The following is a 22,358-nucleotide window of genomic DNA, read 5'->3' on the forward strand; positions in this document are numbered from 1 at the left end:
TTTGAAGCTCCAGAAGACAATTATATCAAGGACTTATTCTAAGATAAAAAACACATTATACTTACCTGCTCTGTGCAATGCTCCTCTCCTCAGGTCCCCTTCCGGTGTTCCTGGCCCCTCCCTCCTGCCAGGTGCCCCCACAGCAAGCAACTTGTTGTGGGGGCACCCAAACAGGCATTCTCCAGAGCCATTGCTCTGTTTGTCCATTCACTCTGTGCTCGGCTCGGCCCTGCCCCCTCCATCTCCTGATTGACAGCCAATGCTGCCAAAAGCAAATCAGGAGTGCGAGTCCCCGGAAAACCAAGGCTCTCATGGACATCATTGGATCAAGTGGGGGCTCAGATAAGTATGAGGGGGCTGAGGGGCTGCTGGATTCAGAATGTTTTTTACCTTCATGCATAGAATGCGTGCCTTTACAAACCCTTTAAGGGTGGTAAAAATAAAAACAATGGGTAAATGAATGGGAGTAGGGTGAAAGGAAAGGATGGGTGGGGAGCTTGGTTTTGTTTGGAGATGGGCTTTAAAATTAAATTGATTATTCTTGCACTCTTCTGGCAGTCTAAATATCAGTATCAAAAGTATATCTGTTTTAAAGATGTGGAGGATAAAAACCCTATTACCATGAACTCATGTGTTATTAAATCTTTAAATTCTTACAGGAATAGGGCTTTTGCTTGCAATTAAGGATCGGTTTCTTTAGGCTCAAAGAGAATGTGCACCAAGAAAAGGTGAAAAGGTAAAGACAATGTTTACTTTATGTAGCCATGCTATGCTGTCAGCATGCCAAGAATGTGCAGTATTAAAATATCTGTGATTGCAGTCGGACACATTTATTTTCCAAAGGAGGGTTGTCTCCTGCCAATTCTTTAGCAAAAAATCTAAAATAAAATCTTGAACCAGCTGTCTAGGGAAGTTCAAACTCTCCTAGTTTATGAATGACCTACAGTGTTTGAAACATGGAGAGTGAACAAACATTTACACTACTTTGGAACCCTACTGTGAGTATAATATTAACATTATTACTGAACTCCATTTTTGTGTCAGATTTTTGGAAGCTCGCACAATCTCCTGCTTTGGCAGCAATTAATAATTCCCTGACAATGTGGAAACATTATTTATTGAATACTGAACAGTATGTTAAACACAACATAGTACATGTAGCCATTGTGCCGCAATGACATGTTGGTTTTAGCTTTCAAGCCACTATTTTGTCATTTTTACTGTTCTGCCAATGTATTTTTATATTTTTTAAATGATACTCTTAAACAAGGTTGGAAGGCAAATATTTGCACAGCTGATTAAAGTAGTTCCACATTTGGTTAATATTTGAACAGTAAAGAATTTATTAAAAACTGAAACATTCATTTGAGCATATGTTCTTTCTCATTACATTGGCCTTGTTTTTTATGTGGTGTGATCTGTTAGCACTAGGTAAGCAACTTTATGCAAGCTAAAATATCGTTTTCACTTTTCTCTAAATGAAAATGATTGTTTAATAAAAGCTGTTTTTACATTAAATTGTATCAATAAAACCTTATATAATTATATGATCTAATGTATTATGGATAGAGTGTCTCAGCACCAAGAAGAGAAAATACAGAACACCGCTGTAACAGGCTGGCCAAACATTTAGAAGCAAAATAAGAATAGTACAGATCTTTAACCTGATTTGGTTAAACAATATGGAAAAGTGCACGCACACACACACATGCAGGCATGCAGAAAGGAACTTGACACAACAGCAACAGTTTGGGATTTTAATGCTGATATAACATTTACTCATCCATACAACTAAAGCTTGTCCAGATCAGCTTTAGTTGATAGCTGGTGACGTTGACAGTGGATGGTGGAGAATTTCCATTTACCTCTATGGTGGGTGGAGTTGTCTTTAAACACACATTGCAAGTATGTGCTGTATGCACAGGAATTTATTTAACTGCAAATTTTGCCCTCCAAAGTGACATCACTGACTCCTAGGTGTACATGCACTGTGTGTAAAATGTATCTGTTTCAGGTATAGGTGAATGGAGGCTCTCCTGCATCCACTAAAACAACTGATTGCTGCCAGTGCAGAGGTCATATTCATGACACTCATGGACTTTGACTCGTGTTGATACAAAGAACAAAGGACAGCTTGCCCCGTCCACCCAGTCCACCCAGTCTGCTGGGAGAAGACATTTTGCTGATTCCCCTGTCAGAACTGTCTGTGTTGAATGTTGATGGGGTAAGCATGTACATTTCTTTCCTGCAAGCCGCAGTTGCAGGATAGACATTTGCACCGTGTATGGCTGGCCTTAGTGTCAGACTGCAGCATTTAGCTATAAAATGTGAATCTGGTGGCTTCAGACACTGTTCATACCCCAGTGCAAATTCTAATTATGCCTAACCCTTAGGTAAACACAATCACACACATCTAAAAATATTTTAACTAGTTAATTGTATTCCAAAATTAGTTTTCAATTCTCAAATCTGAATTTTATGCTAAAATAATACCCGGTGATCCTGACATAAAGGTGTTGTTCAGGCACTTTTTGTTATAGAGTGGCAATGCTCTCTACCCATCTCCAAAGTATGCTACTGCATATTTCGGACATGGACTTCTGATGGAGACTATAAGCAATCACTTCAACACATATTACATAGGCATTGTTCACTGCTATCACCATCAGGAAAGCTTCCCTGAGAAATGCCATATAGCCATTGTTGGAGTGCATGCATATACTCAGAAAGTGGCTGCAGATAGGCTGCAGGAGACAAGCAGCACTGAGATGCATTAAAGAATGGGAAAAAAGTATATACAAGTATTTTATATTAAATCATGACAATTATGTATAATAAACAGTGCTCTAGTAAACTTAATGTCATTCTAACTGAATAGTGTAGGCCAAATACTATAAAAATATTGAACTAAAGAAAGTAATAATTGATATTGACATTGAGATCACTGATCTTAGATTTTTTTCTAATATTCCATTTTCTTCTTATATGCTTACTAACCATGTACTTAGTGTTGGAGGTTTCTCTGCTATGATTATGTTTCGGGAAGATGTTACATAGGAGTTACAAAATAATACAAATGTAATGTGTTAGCCTTCTGGGTAGAAATAAACATAATTGTGTGAATTTGAATATATCCCTCTGGTTCACAATTGATAACAGCTGCAGTTCAAAACTGATTGAAGTAAAAACAAACATCTTTTTATAATTCGTTCTGCCTTTTATTCTCAAACAAGCAAATCAGGGCAATACTAGCCAGATCTGGGTTAGATCAAGTTCCCTTATCTCTACCCACTATACCTATGACCAGAAATCTCAACAAATTATAATAAATCTGCCCCAACCCAGTTCACAAGCATGTCAAATAAGCTATATACTACGCTAAGCTATGAATTTGACGGCCTTTACCTGCCACACTGTTCACATCTTCCGGGGCCAATATTTTATCTGCGGGCTGTGACTGCAGGCATACTGAGTCTTCATAAATGTCTATGTTACCGTCTCCCATATGTTTCTTGGCATGGGAGATGGCCCTATATAAATCTATGAGAGCTCAATAAGCAGGTGCAGCCAGCAGAAAGAATATTCAGTCTATGGGCCGGTTCACACTGGTCCGACATGCTCCCCTACTTCCAGAGTACAAGTGGCATGACATGTCAAAATCAGTGTTTCCCTATGAGAGCCATCTTAACTGGTCCGAATTGTGTCGGTCTGACTTTGAAAATGCTTCCTGCACTACATTGGTCCAACTTTGCACGATTTCAACCCATTGATTAACTGAGGGGTCCGCCCCCCCAGATCCATACCAGGCCCTTTGATTCTGGCATGGATCTTGAGGAGGAACCCACCCCAAAAAACAAAAAAAGCATGCGGTCCCCACCCCAGTCCATAACAGACCCTTCGTTCTGGTATGGATTTTAAGGGGAACCCCCACACCATAATCTTTTTTTAAAAATTGGATACCAGACCCGACCCTTATTCGAGCATGCAGCCCTACAGATCAGGAAATGGGGGTGGATGAGCGAGTGCCCCCCTCATGGACCATACCAGGCCACATGCCCTCAGCATGGGGGGTGGGTGCTTTGGGGTGCCTCTCACCCCAATGCACCTTGTCCCCATGTTGATGGGGACAAGGGCCTCTTCCCAATAACCCTGGTCGGTGGTTGTGGGGGGCGTCTAGCAGGGTGCTTATCAGAATCTTAAAGCCCTCTTTAATAAGTGGGCCCCCAGATCCTTGTCTTTGTCAGATTTTCTGTCATTTGCCTCATACAAAGTCCTAACCCCCCCCCCCCCCAAATTTTCTGCTATATAGGGATGGAAGCATGTGTTCATATATGCCTCATTTAAAGTTCCACCCACCCTTTTTTCATACATGTTTAATAGGGAAGGAGGCATCTGACAAACAAATATCTAGTTTTGTACTAGTATCTGTACTATTATGAGTCCTGTGTGTCTGACGGACCTAACCCGGTCTGTACATATAGGACTTATCAAGTTTATTCCACAGCACTTTGCTTTATAATTGTTCAGTAGCCTTTCCTGTCCAATCCCATGCGGTTTGTTTCCACTGGGGCTGCCTGCCTGTCTCCTGCCCAGGAGCTGCAACGTACACGGGGCCCCTCCCCCTTCCCTTCGTGTGACTGGGGGTATGGGGGATTGGGCGGGTTGCCCACTTCGCATCAGCACCATGCATGACGCTGCATGAGTGACATCATCTATAGGCATCACGGTGAGGGTGTTGTTTCCATTCTTGGCTAATACATGGGGAGGTCTTTGGTGCCAATCGCGGATGGTTACGACCGATTGATTGGAGGCGCCTCCCCTTTTTGTAATGCCAGTGTGACGCTGGTGGTAACTTGTGTGTGGGTTTGTTGGGCACACATAAAACACCTCTTTCTGCCTCAGCCCTTTCACTTGCTGCTTTGGCATGATGCACTCCACATGTAGATCACACTACGATATTTCTACACAAGGTAATAACTTTGGACCCACCATGTCTGCTCACACCCTAATACCTTTCTCTTTCACTGTTTTTTCATTTCCTCTTGGGAATCTGTGTGACAACACTTTGCACACTTGTTTTTTGTTTTGTCCCATATCTAGGTATGTTCACATTTTTAATCTCTTACTCACTACACCCCTAAATTTTTCTTTCAATATTTTTATATTCTCCATGGTGCAATGGTCTATATTTAGTTTTTTATAACTCACTAATTTTACAGTTTTATTTGAAGATATGTTTATCACCACCCAGTATTCATGTTTTTTTCACCTCTGGGGACACCTTGTGTGCGTCCGCCTCATGTGCCGATCTCACCACCTCAGCTCCCGGGACAGACTATCTCAGTGACCACTGCTCCACAGTACTGCATGTTATTCTTTTCCAACCTTATGTAAGTGATTAGGATTGGACATTCCTTTCCTTTTTTATCTTAATCATCCTTTTGATGTTTTAGTCCAATACTAGATTTACTGGTATTTACTGTATGTCTTTTTCAAACATGTTGAGGCATCCGCTCCTGAGGAAGTGGCTGTAACCACGAAATGCGTAGAGATTTATTTAATGCAGTCATATATTTAATACATCATCATTGTCTGGACCTATCATGTCATACCATTCTTAAAGTTGTCTATCACTCTATGGAGCATTTAATATTTTTACAGATTGGCAATCTGAATATATATATATATATATATATAATATATATATATGTATAATGGTACTTTTACATTGTTTATTGCAATGTGCAATGTTTATAATCTATGTTAATAAATATGTCTACCGTATATACTCGAGTATAAGCCGAGATTTTCAGCCTCTTTTTTGAGGCTGAAAGTGCCCCCCTCGGCTTATACTCGAGTCATCGCTGTCTGCCCGCTCGATCAGCGTGTCGAGCAGACAGACAGCGGCCATTCTAGAATTCAAAAGCCGCGCCTCCGGCTCCGCCTTCGCCTGTGATAGGCGGAACACTGAATTTCCCAGCAGCCTGTGTTCCGCCTATCACGGGCATCGTCTCATCCTCGTACTACGGACGAGGTTGAGACGATGCCCGTGATAGGCGGAACACAGGCTGCTGGGAAATTGAGTGTTCCGCCTATCACCGACGGAGGCGCGGCTTTTGAATCCTAGAATGGCCGCCGACGAAGAGCTGAAGGACGGAGGCTCGGCTCGGGACGGGACGGGCCGGGCCGGGACGGGACGCAGGCTGGACGGGACGCAGGCTGGACGGGACGCAGGCTGGACGGGACGCAGGCTGGACGGACACAGGCAGGCTGGACACAGGTAGGCTGCACGGACACACACACACACACACACACACACACACACACACACACACACACACACACACACACACAGATGCATGGACACACACACACACACACACGGATGCATGGACACACACACAGGGATGGATGGACCCACAGGGATGGACGGACACACAGGGATGGACAGGCATGTCTCACCCTCGGCTTATACACGAGTCAATAATTTTTTCCAGTTTTTTGGGGGTAAATTGGGGGCCTCGGCTTATATTCGGGTCGGCCTATACTCGAGTATATACGGTAATTTGTCCATCTAATTGTCTGTCATTTGCTTCATGCATAGTCCCAAACCTTCCCCCCAATTTTCTGCTATATAGGGATGGCAGGGATGTGGTTGATGGTTGTGGGGGTCTGCTGGCAAGGGACTTATCAGAATCTGGAAGCCCTCTTTAAGAAGGGGGCCCCAGATCCTGCCCCTCATTTGAATGAATATGGGGTACATTTTCCAAAAAAGTGTACTGTTACAAAAAAACAAGAGATGGTTTTGAAGTCCTTTATTAAAAATGGGGAATGTCCCCCATTGTTGCTCTATGTCTTCTTCCTCTGGTATTCTCCCTCCTCTTCTTCTCCCAGTTCTTATCCCAGTTCTTATCCCCAGTTCTTCTCTGTCCGCTTCTTCTCCCAGTTCTTGTTCCTCCACTTCTTCTCCCTCTGCTTCTTCTCCCTGTTCTTCTCAGTACGCTTTTTCCTCCGCTGACCCAGTCTCCCTAGTATTTTGACAGGTTAGGTTATGTAGCCATGGAGCATGGCCATCCGCGGGACATCAAACAGAGACCTCACCCCTTGCAGTCTTGGATGGGAACCCCACGCTGTTTTTTTGGGGGGGGGGTTTTGGCGTAGGATTCCCCCTCAAGGTGCATACCAGACTCACAGTTGGATCCTGTTACAAGAAGTGGCATGGAAGTTGGACATGAAGTCGCAGGGCAAAGTTAGATCAGATGTCGTGCAGCTTCCATGTTGGAATAGTGTAAACAAAGCCTACAGGATTTAAACAGTGCATGGGGCTGAGGCTGCAAGATTCAGATAGGTATGCAGCTGGGTAGGAGGGGCAGTTACTTTAGGTCAGGTTACAACTTGTTCGTTTTTATTTACCCTTGTCTTTTGGGAAAAAGATCCTTACTTTCTGCCATAATGATCACACAAAAAGTGAAGTAAATCCCACGGAAAGAGAGAGACAGAATTGAATTTTTTTTACAGAGGTTCTAACCCTTCCCCTTTCTAAAATAAAATGATTTTTTGCTATGTCTAAGTTTACTTTACAAAGGTCTGAACCTTTCTCCACTGTATCTAAAACTCTAATGCCGTGTACACATGATCGGATTTGGTGGTAAATCCGACCGTGTGTATGCTCCATCGGACATTTGTTGTCGGACTTTCTGCCAACAAATGTTGGCTAGCATGCGCTCAAATTTTCTGCCAACAAATGTGTGTTGTCGGACTTTCCGATCGTGTGTACACAATTTCCGTTTGGACAAAAGTCCAAAGTACAAACACACATGCTCGGAATCAAGTACAAGCCGGAAGCGCTTGGTCTTGTAAAACTAGCATTCTTAATGGAGATATCACGTACGTCTTGTATGTCACTACATTTGTAATTGTTGGGCAACATTTGTGTGTATGCAAGAAGAAGTCAGAGCCAACACCCTTCGAACAAAATTCCATGGTTTTGTTGTCGGAAAGTCCAATCGTGTGTACGCAGCATTAGGAAGACAGAAATATAATGGTTCTATGGGTTATTTATAGCAATTTATAGTTATATTATATTATGGTTCAGCTTAAAATTATGGCATAGAGATATTTTTAGGTGAAGGATCAGACTTTGGCTTACTGCTGGGCTTGACTTGAAAGCACTATGTCCTGTAGCTGTCTCCTGCTCCGTTCTTCTGTTATCAGCCTGATAACTGACAAGTTCTCCATCACATATTATAAAAGCAGCCTGAGTTTTGTGTTGGGGAGGATGCTATTAATAGATTAGCAGCACCCTGAACCATTCAATGATCAGCTCTGAAAGTCTCTAACTATGAGGAGAGGGGGCGTGGGCCTTTCTTCCAATTAGCTGTCTTCGTTATATGCCAAAACTTCACTGCAGTGTTGAACAGGAAGAAAACAATCTCCTAACATGATCTGAACTTTCTAAACAGTATATAAAGCTGAAGATATACATGTACAACTTAAGTAGGGAGATTTTTTTCATCTCTTTGTAGCATCTGAGGCTGTTCACTTCACTGGGTATATGTGAGGGTTTACATCCACTTTAGAGGAAGACAGGGGAAAGCATGGTGCTATGGTTCATGGCCTGTTGAATGTTTACAAACAGTCACATTTTTATTTAGAAATATATTACAAATCCAATAGTGCAAACCTTAGTAATTTAACAGCTAGCCAACTGATATAATTGTGTAATTTACAGCATAGACTGGTTCTGCAGTCTTCGGATTAGTAGATCTGTATTGTCATAAGATGAATGTGGCAAACCCTGTTACATTTTGTCCATATTGCATACATATGAAGTAAGGCTTTCTGTTACACAAAACCCATATTTTCTGGGTTAACACTTACCCTCATGTATCTAAGTTCTATCCTTGAGGTATTTAATTAATACATTAATTCTTGTACTAATGTCCTCATTCCAGCATCCAGGTTTTGGCTATGGCATTCTCCCTGTCTTTGTCCACCTGCAAGGTGATTGATGTGGTCAGTCCCCTGTTATAAGCAAGTCAAATGCTCAGTCCCATGCTTGTATTAGAGAGTGATACGTGTGTTGTTTCTGATCAAGCTCCTTGTCTGTTTGCCCGGCTCTGCTATATTGGATTTCCCTGTGTATGACTTTGGACCGGATTTTGGACTATTTCCTGAACTCAGCCTGCCTTTTACCTGGACTGTCATAGAACCATGCTATCTGTCTGCTAACTGCAAGTATCTGTTTGTTTTACTCAGTTCACACCTGCTGATTACCGCCACACTAGTTACACTGTCCCTGATCACCACCGTTATAGTGCCACCATACGGATTTATTAGAATGAGCAATGCTCCAAACATGGATCACTCTTCAGAGAGCTTTTGACAGGCAGTATGGAGCATTGTATAGCATCAACAGCTTTCTTGAATGGTTCATGATCAGCAGGTGTACAGGGGTGTAATTCCTGCCACAGGGAGCCAAAGCATGGCACAGCTAACAGTGTTCCTATTCACCACCACATTGGTGTGCAGTGTTGCCTCTGCCTGCCACCTATACTTACCCTGTCTTGTTTACTGACCATGTTTCTGCTTGCTTCCTGGGCCAATCCTTTGCCTGTTTGCTGACCATGTCCCTGTCTGCTGCTGGAACTGACCAATCTGCACATTCTGTTGACTATGTTCCTGTAAGACACTAGTCCCAGTCAACTCCTGAGGACAACTGCACTCTTAGAATTACCAAGACTCTTTTGGTCTTCATTTTTCCATCCTCTTGTACTTCATGATCAGTGAACATGGCATACCTGAGGGTAGCTATGTACCAGTAGGTTGGGCTTGCTTTGCTTATAGAAATGGGGACTGCTATAGGTAATACTACATTAACGCTACGTTAACACTAAGTTATATTTCCTGACCACTTGTACAGGGGCAACCTTTACAGTACATTGTTTTCTATACAGTGTTGGTCTCACACATTTGGCCTTACTAAACTCAGGAGGAGTAGCTGAATGTGTTTTGGGGTGAAATTCTAAGTATTCCCATGCTGTGTGTGAGAAATATCTTATTAAATTGACAACTTTGTGTCAAAAAATAATTTTGATATTCTTTTTGCATTTTCCAAAAACTTTTGGCAAAAAAATTAAGTCTTCAAAAGACAAAAAAAAAATATCTTGGCGGGTTTGCTCTGCAAAATGTGTTCATTTTGTGGGTGTTTATACTGTCCTGATGCTGCGGGGGCCTCCAAAATGATGATAGGTAGTCAGGAAATTAGATATGTCATTTATGCTCCTAGGAAACCTGAAGGTGTTCCAGGCTGTGAAAAAGTCTTACGTGCGATATCCCCATACTCAGGAGGTGTAGCAGAATGTGTTTTGTGTTGTAATTGTAAGTATATATATGCTGTGTGTGAGAAATAACTTTAATTACATTTCTTTACTTTCAATAAAACAGTCTAAATAATGTACACTGATTTGCGTTATTTTTTACCAAAGACATGTAGCAGAATACATTTTGGCCTAAATTTATGAAGAAAGATTATTTTTTATTTTTTTTGCAATATTATATAACCAAAATGAAAGGTTTATTTTCAAAGTTTTTAGGCGTTTTCCCTTTATATAGGAAAAAATAAAAAACTCACTGGTAAATATATATAATATATATCACCAAAATACAGCCCTATCTATCTGAAAAAAATAAAATGATTTGGGTACAGTGTTGCATGATTGAGTGATTGTCATTCAAAGTGTGCCACCGCTAAAATCTGAATATAGCCTGGGCAGTAAGAGGGTGAAACAGTCCAGTTTTGAAGTGGTTAACCACTTTCAGACCGGACCATTTTGCTGGCTTAAGACCAGACCACTTTTTGCGATTTGGCACTGCATCGCTTTAACTGACAATTGCGCGGTCATGCGACATGGCTCCCGAAAAAAATTGATGTCCTTTTTTTCCCACAAATAGAGATTTCTTTTGGTGGTATTTAATCACCCCTGTGGTTTTTATTTTTTGTGCTATAAACAAAAAAAGAGCAACAATTTTGAAAACAACACATTATTTATAACTTTTTGCTATAATAAATATCCCCCAAAAATATATAAAAAAACATTTTTTTTCCTCAGTGTAGGTCAATACGTATTCTTCTACATATTTTTGGTAAAAAAAATCACAATAAGAGATTATTGATTGGTTTGAGCAAAATTTATAGCGTTTACAAAATAAGGGATAGTTTTATGCCAGTTTTATTAATATTTTTTTTTTACTAGTAATGGCGGCGATTAGCGATTTTTATTGTGATTGCAATTATGGCGGACACATCGGACATTTTTGACACATTTTTGGGACCATTGTCATTTATACAGCAATCAGTGCTATACAAATGCACTGATTCCTGTGTAAATTACACTGGCAGTGAAGGGGTTAACCAGGGGGTGGCAGTGTAGGGGTTAAGTGCATCCTAAGGGCGTGTTACTAACTCTGGGGGGGCGTGGCTGTGTGTTAGTGAACACTGATCTCCGCTCCAATCGCAGGGAGCAGAGATCAGTGTCACTTGTTGCTAGGCAGAACAGGGAGATGCTGTTTACATCAGCATCTCCCCGTTCAGCCTCCATGTGAGAAGATCGCGGGTATCCCCGCGGCGATAGAGTCCGCGGGACCCGCAACCGGACTCACGACGGTGCACATGCGATGGCAGGGCAGCAATTTCAAATGGACGTACCTGTACGCCAATTTGCCTGCCCGTGCCATTCTGCCGACGTACATCATTGCACGCTGGTCTGGAAGTGGGTACAGTGTTGCATGATTGAGTGATTGTCATTCAAAGTGTGACACCGCTGAAATCTGAATATAGCCTGGGCAGGAAGAGGGTGAAACAGTCCAGCTTTGAAGTGGTTAAGCACAGCTTTTTGTGGTGTGCTTAGTCTTTTGAACATAAAACAAAGATGAAGGCAAATATACAAATTAGTATTCCCATGAATAGGAAGTAAGAACACTATCTTTAGTACACATTGATCCTCTTGCAAATAGCAGACTAAAATGGTAGTTGTACTAGCAATATATCAGCATTATGAAATTTACATCATTTGATCCAATGAGCCATGCATGATGCATGAACTTCTGTATATAGATACTGTTTCTATGTTTTTCCTAACATGTAAATACTTGTCTGTATATTTGCTTACTTCCTCCCATTTCACACTTGACTACACATGTATACACAAGAGTTAACTGACTTGACATGCTTTCTTGTTAACTTCCTAATTATTTGACTTGGCACATGTTGATTTACCCTCTTCCCCTTATCACCTGCTAGTCACTGAATAATGATGGCAGTAAGTATAGAGGGTCTAATTGATCACATAAGAATTATCCAAACCCAGTGGTATGGTATTGGGGTATATATATATATATATATATATATATATATATATATATATATATATATATATATATATATATATATATATATATATATATATATATATATATATATATATATATGTGTGTATGTGTATGTATGTGTGTGTGTGTATATAAATATTTAAATATTATAAATATTTTTTTTGGTGCTTTGGACATTTTCCTCTTGAAGATGGAAAAAGCTTAATCGATTCAGATGAAACAGCTTTATGCTTACTGCTTCTCCAAACAAATTCCAGAGCTACTGAATAGAATTCTCATCCATCTAGTCTGAAACTAGCTGCCTGTGAAAAGTTTTATGCTAGATAGATGTATTTGCACAAGGGGGGTAGTCATTTCATCTCATGTTAAATAAATCACTCTGTTTGGCAAATATTGACTCAAGCTGTTATACCTTTATGTCTTTCTGAAACTCACTCCGCTCAAGAGCTCAGCAAGCAAACAAGGATAGGTGAAGGAAGTTAGTGTGGTGACTTTAGCCAGTGTTTATTTTGTGCGTGCTCTGAGCACATCCTAATGACCTTGTAAGCCTATGCTTGCAATGATAAGAAAGTATTATTATGCTGAAACTTTCCACTTGAGTGATTTATTTTAATTGAGGATTTTAATTATGTATCAACCTATGAAATTCCTGGAAGATGTTCTATCACTTTCTGTGGAAATGAAAACTCTATGGGCTAATAGGTTTAGTTGAAGAGAAAATGGTAAAAAACAAAGACTATGATCTGTACAAGTGTTAATTTTTTTGCTGTATTTTAACATTTACAGCAAATGTCGTTTTTTTTTCTTATTGAAGGTCATTTTAAACTTTAATTTCCTTCTAACTTTACAAATAACATTACTTTGAAAATATCACTGTTGTCTATTGTAACAACTAACTGAATTCATGAAAATGATGACATAATGGGGAGCACCAGAAACATATTGAACATTTTTATTATTAAGACAGTGCAAACAATAGTGCAAATTTCCCAAATACAGTATCCTATATTTTATGGAGGAGAGAACAAAGAGAAGATAGTGAGAGAGAAACTCTGTGGGGAAATCGTCTGCCCTGCAAAATATCATAATTTTTAGGTTGTAAGCTCTAACGAGCAGGGCCCTCTGATTCCTCTTGTACCAAATTGTAATGTAATTGTAATGTCTGCCTTCGTGTTGTAAAGCGCTGAGCAAAAAGTTGGCGCTATATAAAACCTGTATAACAATAATAATAATAATAATAATAATTGACCATATTTGAATTTGGATTACGGGATGCACCAATACAATTTTTTTTACAACAAGAATGAGTATGAGTACTGAAACTTTTTTTTTTAGTGCACGCCAATACCAATTACTGATAACTACCGCTACTGTTTTGTTTACACTTCAGCTGTTAACAATAGTACAAAACATTGAAAAGTTATTTACGAATTACCGTATTTATCGGCGTATAAAAATCAGGGGAAAATCATGGGTGAGTGTTATACGCCGATCCCCACCTATCCCCCGCCGATCTCCCCTGACTGTGAGCGGAGCGATCGCTGCTGAGATACACATAGCCGAGTGTACTCGGGCTCTGCTCACAGTCACGCCCAGTCCCGCCATTGGACCTGTGTTATGTCCATCATAGGGCGGGATTGGGCATGACTGTGAGTGGAGCCGAGAAGAGCCGAGTACACTCAGCTATGTGTATCTCGGCTCTGCCCAGTTCCTGCGATCTCGGTGGCATTCGCTCCACTCCGGCAAGTCTCGGCGGCGCCAATTTTAAATTCAGCCAAGCGATGGACACTGGGGGCAAGGCTGCACTGGGACAAGGCTGCACTGGGACAAGGCTGCACTGGCAAGGCTGCACTGGCAAGGCTGCACTGGGGCAAGGCTGCACTGACAAGGCTGCAATAGACATCTGGGGCAAGGCTGCACTGGGGCAAGGCTGCACTGACAAGGCTGCAATGGACACTGATAAGGCTGCATTGATAGACATTTAATTGTAAGATTTGTTTCCTTAAACTTCCTTCCTAAAAGTTTTTTTCCTTAAAATTCCCTCCTAAACTTGGGGTGCGTGTTATACGCCGGCGCGTGTTGTACTCCTATAAATACAGTAAATACTTTTTTTAATTTTGCACTTTTTTCAATTAGAAACATGTAAATATATCTTAAAGGTGTGTAGCACTGACCCCCAACAGAGCTGCTGGTTTGATTTAGGCCTGCACTCTGCTAATAAACCCCACTAAATTGACTCAGTCCCCTTGACACAATATAATACAGTCCAATATAATATGACACAATATACCTGTATTGTCCTCTCAGGATCCACTGGCTCCACCTGCTGGGAGAAAACAACACTCCACACAACGGGGTACTTAACCAAAGTATATTTTACTGTATATATTGGTAAACAGGTGAATACAGCGATTGTACTGTCATCCCAACATAGAATGACAGGACAATGAATTTTGATAAAACAGTTATAAACAATATTTATATATATGGGAGCTCCCCTTACTTTTATAGCTATGTGTGAGATCTCACTTAAAGTACTCAGTCCTTAGTCTTCTTGTCTTCACTAGCAATGATAATTCCTTATAATTTGTAATCCAAGGGTTAAAGTAATTAAAGTTGAATTAAGGATGATCCTAGTGTGGCTTCCGTAATTATAATACAAGACTTGAGATGCGATAGTAAGTAGGCCTTATGCCTGCCTAGTGTCAGTTGCTATACTACTCCTTCGTAGGACTAGGGATCCCAGCAAGGCCTGTATATAAGTCTGACTAGGTGCAAAGTTTAGAAAACTGTGGGTCGCAACCCAAACACCAGCTGAATCGGAAGCTCGGTATGGTAACTTTGGTCCGGTGTTTGCGGCTTGCTTCTACATCAGCCGCCACTGTCACTCCGTTCCGACAGACAGACCTGGTCTTCCGATGCTCAAACGAGTGTCTCTGGATCCTCTCAATATGATCACTGTGTCTCTGGTATGTCAGGTCACTCACACAACCGAGCAGGGTGGCGCTCTGCAAGGGCAATAGGCCGCTTCCTTCGTGAGGCCTCCTCAGAAGTCCTCACACGCAGGCCATGCATTCCCAAGAGACCTAAGATGGCCGCTCTGGGTCCTTTTATGTCCTACCCAGCATGCAGTGCAAGAGAGGGTGTCCATGGGTAGGTCACCTGACATCCTGGGTAAAAAGGTCAACTCTCCAATGTAAACAGTCACTTCCTGTAAATAGTTCAATACTTGTGAAAGCAAAAATCATTTAAGTTCACTTTCAGTGTTTGGCCGCTAGATGGCACCAAACACTAAGCCATAGAAACGTCCATAGATTTTCATTATAAATGTTAATATAATTTAATAGGCAAGGATACCCGCGCTACATGTGTAAATATATTATTGAACAAAGCAAACAACAAAAAGTTTCAATTTATACCAATACTGTACCACTGAGTTTGGATAATTAATAGTTTATAAAATAGAAGTGAACAAAAAAAATAACAGGACAATAATAATTAAAAGGAGGAGAATAAGGAGTTAATTAAGGCTGATTAAAAGGGGTGAAAACAGAGAAACAGTTAATTAACCACTAGGCATCTGCGCTATAGCCGAAAGACTGCTGCAGCACAGACGCCAATTGCCGGGAGGCTGTCCCTGGACGTCCTCATGTTTACTTCCGCAGTGCGTGCTCCCGCGAGTGCGCATCGGGGAAGTTCTGTGCTGGCCGTGTCCCTTGGACACAGCCAGTTACAGATCGCTGTAAATGGCCAATCACAGCACCCGTTTACAGTGCGATTGGCGTGTCCAATGAGAGATGATCTCATATGTAAACATATGAGATCATCTCTCATCGCCAGCTCTCCCTCCTCACACAGAGACAGCATGTGAGGAGGGAGAGATGAATGGCTGCAGCGGCCGTGAGTAGAAAAGAAAACACGGAAAGTGCCCACAATGTCACTGCCATCTGCCTCCACTGCCACCTGTCCCCACTGCCACCTGTCAGTGCCATCTGTCCCCAGTGTCACCTGTTTTCAGTGCCATCTGTCCCCAGCGCCACCTGTCAGTGCCACCTGTCCCCAGTGCCACCTGTCAGTGTCATCTGTCCCCAGTGCCATGCATATGTGCCATCTGCCATCAGTGTCCCATATAAGTGCCATTTGTCATCAGTGCCACATCAGTGCCACCCGTCATCTGACTCTGCCCCCTCTGATGCAAATGGGGAAGCTGGGCTTCCCCAATGACGTATGGGTGACCCCGCCTCCCTCTGATGAAATGGAAACTGCACTACATCAGAGGGGGGCGGGGTCACCCATACGTCATTGGGGAAGCCCAGCTTCCCCATTTGCATCAGAGGGGGCAGAGTCAGATGACGGGTGGCCCCACCCTCCACATATAAGAAACGTCAGGCCGCTGGGATCCTGCAGTGTCTCCTCAGTGGAGACAGAAGATGGATGGATTTGCTGCGCTGGATCAGATCAGCCATTGCTGGACCCCGGAGAGATGATCATCCGTTGCTGGATAGCAAGAGTGTATTACCACTGCTGAAATCTTTATTTTTAATAAAGGACTTTTTCAAATGTGTTTTTGTCTTATTTAACAATGTTTTACACTTTCTTTGTGAAATGGTAGGGGTACTTTTGTACCCCCTTACCATTTCAAACAGGGGGGGAGGGATCTGGGGGTCCCCTTGTTAAAGGGGGCTTCCAGATTCTGATAAGCCCCCCACTCGCAGACCCCCACAACCACCGGCCAGGGTTGTGGGGACGAGGCCCTTGTCCCCATCAACAAGGGGACATGGTGCTTTGGGGGGAACCCCAAAGCATCCTCCCAATGTTGAGGGCATGTGGCCTAGTGGCATGTGGCACTCTCTCGTCCACCCCTTTTTTCCTGTGGCCTGCCAGGTTGCGTGCTCGGATAAAGGGTCTGGTATGGATATTTAGGGGGAACCCCACGTCATTTTTTTTTTTATTTGAAGCAGGGTTCCCCTTAATATCCATACCAGATCTGAAGGGCCTGGAAATTTAATTTGGGGGAACTCCACGCTTTTTTTTTATCAATGACTTTCAATGAGTGTTCTCTGTATTATGGGAGCCGACAATTCATTATATCCGAGAGTGATTTCAAATGACTTTTTTTTCCTGCAGAAATGACACTTTGTGCAGGGACAGTTCTAAGCACGGGAAACATGCGCCCCTTCACAGGCATTATTATTAAAATCACTGCTCCCAAAAAAACCGCAGTTTTTAAAACTTTTTTTGCATTGATACACTTTTTAGCACAGTAACTTGCATATTAGCCTTTAAAATTAGCACTTTAGATTTTGAACGTTGGAGTCCCATAGACTTTAAAAGGGGTCTAAAGTTCACACAAAGTATGCTATATAGAGTTTAGCAGCTCAGTCGATTCTTCTTTATACATTCGACAGACACCATAAGCCTTCAAAGACAGATTCGACCGCAATTCATGTGGATTTTTGGACGAATGCAATTTTTGAACGAAAAACTAAATAAATAAAAACGAATCTCGGGAGTAACTAAATTTATTTTTCGGACGAAAACTAAATTCCGAAATGAAATATTTCACTCTGCACATGTCTACATATTAACCCCTTCAATACCAGACATTTTCACCCTCTTCATGCCCAGGCTAATTTTCAGCTTTCATCGCTGTCACACTTTGAATGACAATTGTATGGTCATGCATCACTGTACCCAAATTACATTTGTATAATTTTTTTGAGACAGATAGAGCTTTCTTTTGGTAGCATTTAATCACCACTAGTTTTTTTATCATTTTTTTGCTAAACAAATTAAAAAAGACCACAAAATTCAAAAAGTTTCTGTTATAAAATTTTGCATAAATTGCACTGATAAGCTCCACTGATGAGGCAGCACTAATGGACACCAATAGATGACACTGATGGGCACTGATAAACTGCACTGAAGGGCACTGATGGGCACTGATGGGACTGCCCTGGTTATCAGGGATAAAAATATACTCATTGTGCCCTGTCAGACTTGACAGTTATTGGCTCTCCTTTCCTCAAACAGAGACAGCTTGTGAGGAAAAAAATGACGATAACCACCAAGACAGTTTACATATGATCAGCGGTTACAAATCACACCCAATGTGCACACGTGGGAGGATGTCCATGGACGTCCTACCAGGAATGGAGAGCCACACTGTAGCCATCTTTTGGCTATAGCATAGTTGGAATCTGGTTAAAGTGTGTTTTTTATTTATTTTTTGTTAAAATAGCAAAGTTGTTATAGTGATCTGCTCTGTTGTTATAGTAATCTGCTCTGTGCAATGGTATTGCACAGAACGGGCCTTTACATTTTCTTTTGGAGTGCCCCACTGGAGTTGTGTTGGGGGGTGTTGCTATTGGAAGATTTTTTACCTTAATGCAGATAAAGCATTAAGGTAAAAAAACCTTTTGCCTTCAAAACCACTTTAACATCATTATGCCTGGGAACCCCAAAGAGAGAGATGCAGAAGTGGTCCCTATGTAGCTATCAGGGGAGTATCATCCATATCCACAGGCCAAGGCTGTGGTTAGGGTGCAGCTTTTTGGAGTAGATAATACAAGTTGAGGCAAGTTGTTACATGAAGTTGGTCTCATTATGGAGCATTGAGGGTTTACAGGATTAGAAAGTGTTATTGTGGTTTAGTGCTCATGCTCCTCCTCCAGTGTTGTCTGTTGAAACGAATTGATTTGAAAGCAAGCAAAAGCCTTTTAGTGGAGTGAGATTATGTTGCCCCTGGTTACCACAAAAAAAGAGCCTGCCTCTAGCTTTAAGGCCTCATGCACACTGCATGTTTTAATATGGCTGTTAGGGGAGGCTATAGTTTTTTGCTTCCAAACACCTCTGCACGGTAGCCTTTGTGCCCATGCACACATAGGCGTTTAGAGGAATTCAGGCAGGGTGTTTAGAGGCAAAAACTGACAGCACATGGGAGCAGCAGCATTTTAGCAGAACAAATGCTTGATGTGCCTAAAACACATCTAAATGTACATTAATTCTAGGTGCGTTTAGAGCTTGACTGTTAATTTATTCTGGCCATTGAAAGGAATTAACGCCCAAACACTTGATGCACTTAGACATGCCTAAATGCATTACACATGTTGCACTGACCCCCGAATTGGCTCAGTCCCCTTGACAAAGCTGTGGTGCCATACAATACAGTACAATATAATGTAATACAATATACCTGTATTGAATCCTCAGGATCCACTGGCTCCACCTGCTGGGAGAAAGCAACACTCCACACAACTGGATACTTAACCAAATATATTTTACTGTGAATATGTTTCAAAAGGTAATTACAGTAATTGTGCTGTCATCCCAACATAGGACGGAAGTACAATGGATTTCAACATAAACAATTGCAAACAAAATATATATATATATATATAAGAGGGCCAGTATGGTGGCCCGTAATTATGGGAGGAGCCCGGAGGGTATATAATCAGACCACCCACAACGGTCTGTGTCGGTTCCAGTGCAAGGTACTGCACATCAAGGGGTTGACTCGTCTCAGCTCCCTCACGGTCGACTATCTGTGCGTCCAATCGCAGGTGCATTTCGGCTTCTTCATTCGTGGTCTTCGTCGGCGGTTCCCGCTCATGGTCGCAGATAAGTAGTATCCGAATCTTTTCATATCATGTGCAAACTTGCGGCTTATCATGCTTACTATCCTGCACCCCTTTCGCAAAACCTACCTCTGAGTTGTTGACACTCATGTCCCAACATCTTTCGGCACAGGCATAGTACATTCCTAAATTCCTTCTACCAAACATACGATTCATTCATAGATCCAAGCCTCCGAGTCGCTGTCGGTCGTTCTCCAATATCACTCGCCATAGGCTTCACTAGTTATAAGATTCACTGTTCTCATCCTTTTTTGAGATAAACAGGTATTGTTTGTATGGGTTTCTGTGGCTGATTGGGGTGTAATTAAACCCACCTGATGTCTTTTCTGCACTTGACTAGCCTGGGGGGATGGGTGGTTGATAGGTGTTTGGTTTCACAGTAAGGAATGGCATACACTCTACAACCAATTCGTATCAGATACTCCTTACTGCCAATTTATATCAGATTCATCTCATACATTTTTTAAGCTGATTCGTGTCAAATGCATTGCACAGGCTGACTCTGCCAACTCACTGCGTGTCCACGCAGTTGTACCTTTGAGATCGGTCGTATATCTTCATCGATTGTCCCACGCTCGGACCGCTACACACTCGCTGTTGCAGGTAGGACTTTGTTGTTACGGCTCCTCTAAACTCTAGTAGTTACGTTATCATGTTCGTTATCATGTTCGTTTTGCAAAAAGTCGCACTTACGCCACCGTAAGTCTTTCTATGTCATCTTTCATGTATTTCATGCTTTCTACCCAACGCGGGTTTACTCGAGCCGTTCACTTCATGGCGATGCGGTCAAATCCGACATTCAAGCCCCTTACTCACCTCGCGTCTACGGCCGATTCGAATCTAGTCGCAACTTCGCTTCTATGTTTCGGATCCTTGGCAATCACAAAGCCCCTTCAACCGCCATCACCATTTAGTTGATTCGAACCCAGCCATATCATCGGCAATACGGTCAGATCTGTCATACAAGCCCCATAGTCACCTCACATCTATGGCCGATGCGAATCTAGTCGCAACTTCGCTTCTATGTTTCAGATCCTTGGCAATCACAAGCCCCTTCAAACCACCATCACCATTTAGTCGATTCAAACCCAGCCATATCATCGGCAATATGGGCAGATCTGTCATACGAGCCCTGTAGTCACCTCGCATCTACGGCCGATTCAAATCTAGTCGCAACTTTGCTTCTATGTTTCGGATCATTGGCAAATCACCAGCCCCTTCAACCACCATCACAATTCAATAAATCCGAACCCAGCCATATCCTCAGCGATACGGTCGGATCCCATATATGAGCCTCTCAGTCTCATCTACGGAGAATTCGAGTCTAGTCGCAGCATCGGCGCAATGATTCCAGTCCTTGCCAAACGCAACTCTAACAACCAAGCCGAATCCTGTTGCATCTCCGACTCAAATGAGTCAAATCTTTCGCAGACTATTCCATAGCTATAACCCAGTTCAAACTAGTCACATCGACTGTACGAATTCAGCAGTACTGACGTTTCACTTTCTCAGTCTATCCATACATGATCATACACAATTCTCTCCACCAATTTGCTCAGTGTTGCGCACGGTCATTCCTACATAGTCCCATTTCCTCTATAACCTTTTCTTTCGCCTTTCAACAAAGCTCCTTGCAATTGCTGCAAGCATCAATGCAATGGCTCAATACGGCCACTCATCTCCAGTAGCAACACGGCTGCTCTCCTCATTCCTACACACTTATAATTAAATTTATAGATTCAAATAAAGCTGCTTTCTTGCAATCGCTGCAAGCATCTCTGCAATAGCTTAATACGGCCACTCATCTCCAGTAGCAACACAGCTGCTCACCTCATTCATCCATTCATTCATTCTCACCTCATAATTCAAATAAGGCCGCCTCCTTGCAATCGCTGCAAGCATTTCAGCAAGTGGCTCAAACTGCCACTCATCGTCTCCAGTAGCAACATGGCTGCTCATCATTTTCTCTGTCGCCTTCCCCTTTTTAGGCCAGTTAGAACACCAGTTAGTCCACCCTGCACCAGATTTGGACAGTATTTCCCAAACCCCCCCCCCCCCCCAAAAAAAAAAAAACCAAACCCCCAAAAAAAAAACAAAAAAAACCATTGTAGAGGGCTTGCATCTTCACCAGGGGGCCAGCTTTGCCCCAAAGAGCTCTTTGCAATCCCCCTTGTCAAAACGAAATTCTCATGTCACCTTACTACAGGCTCCCGGTCAACTCAGTTCTCGACCCCAACCTGTCAACTTCACAACTAATGCATAAAGTCAGGTGTTTAGTTCAATGGGATTCCCCCTTTCTCTTAAACACTCTTTCACTACATATTTTTACTT

This window comes from Lithobates pipiens, unplaced genomic scaffold, assembly GCF_037356315.1.
Source record: "Lithobates pipiens isolate NorthernLeopardFrog02 unplaced genomic scaffold, aLitPip1_a1.2 Scaffold_13, whole genome shotgun sequence".
NCBI classification, from domain to species: Eukaryota; Metazoa; Chordata; class Amphibia; order Anura; family Ranidae; genus Lithobates; species Lithobates pipiens.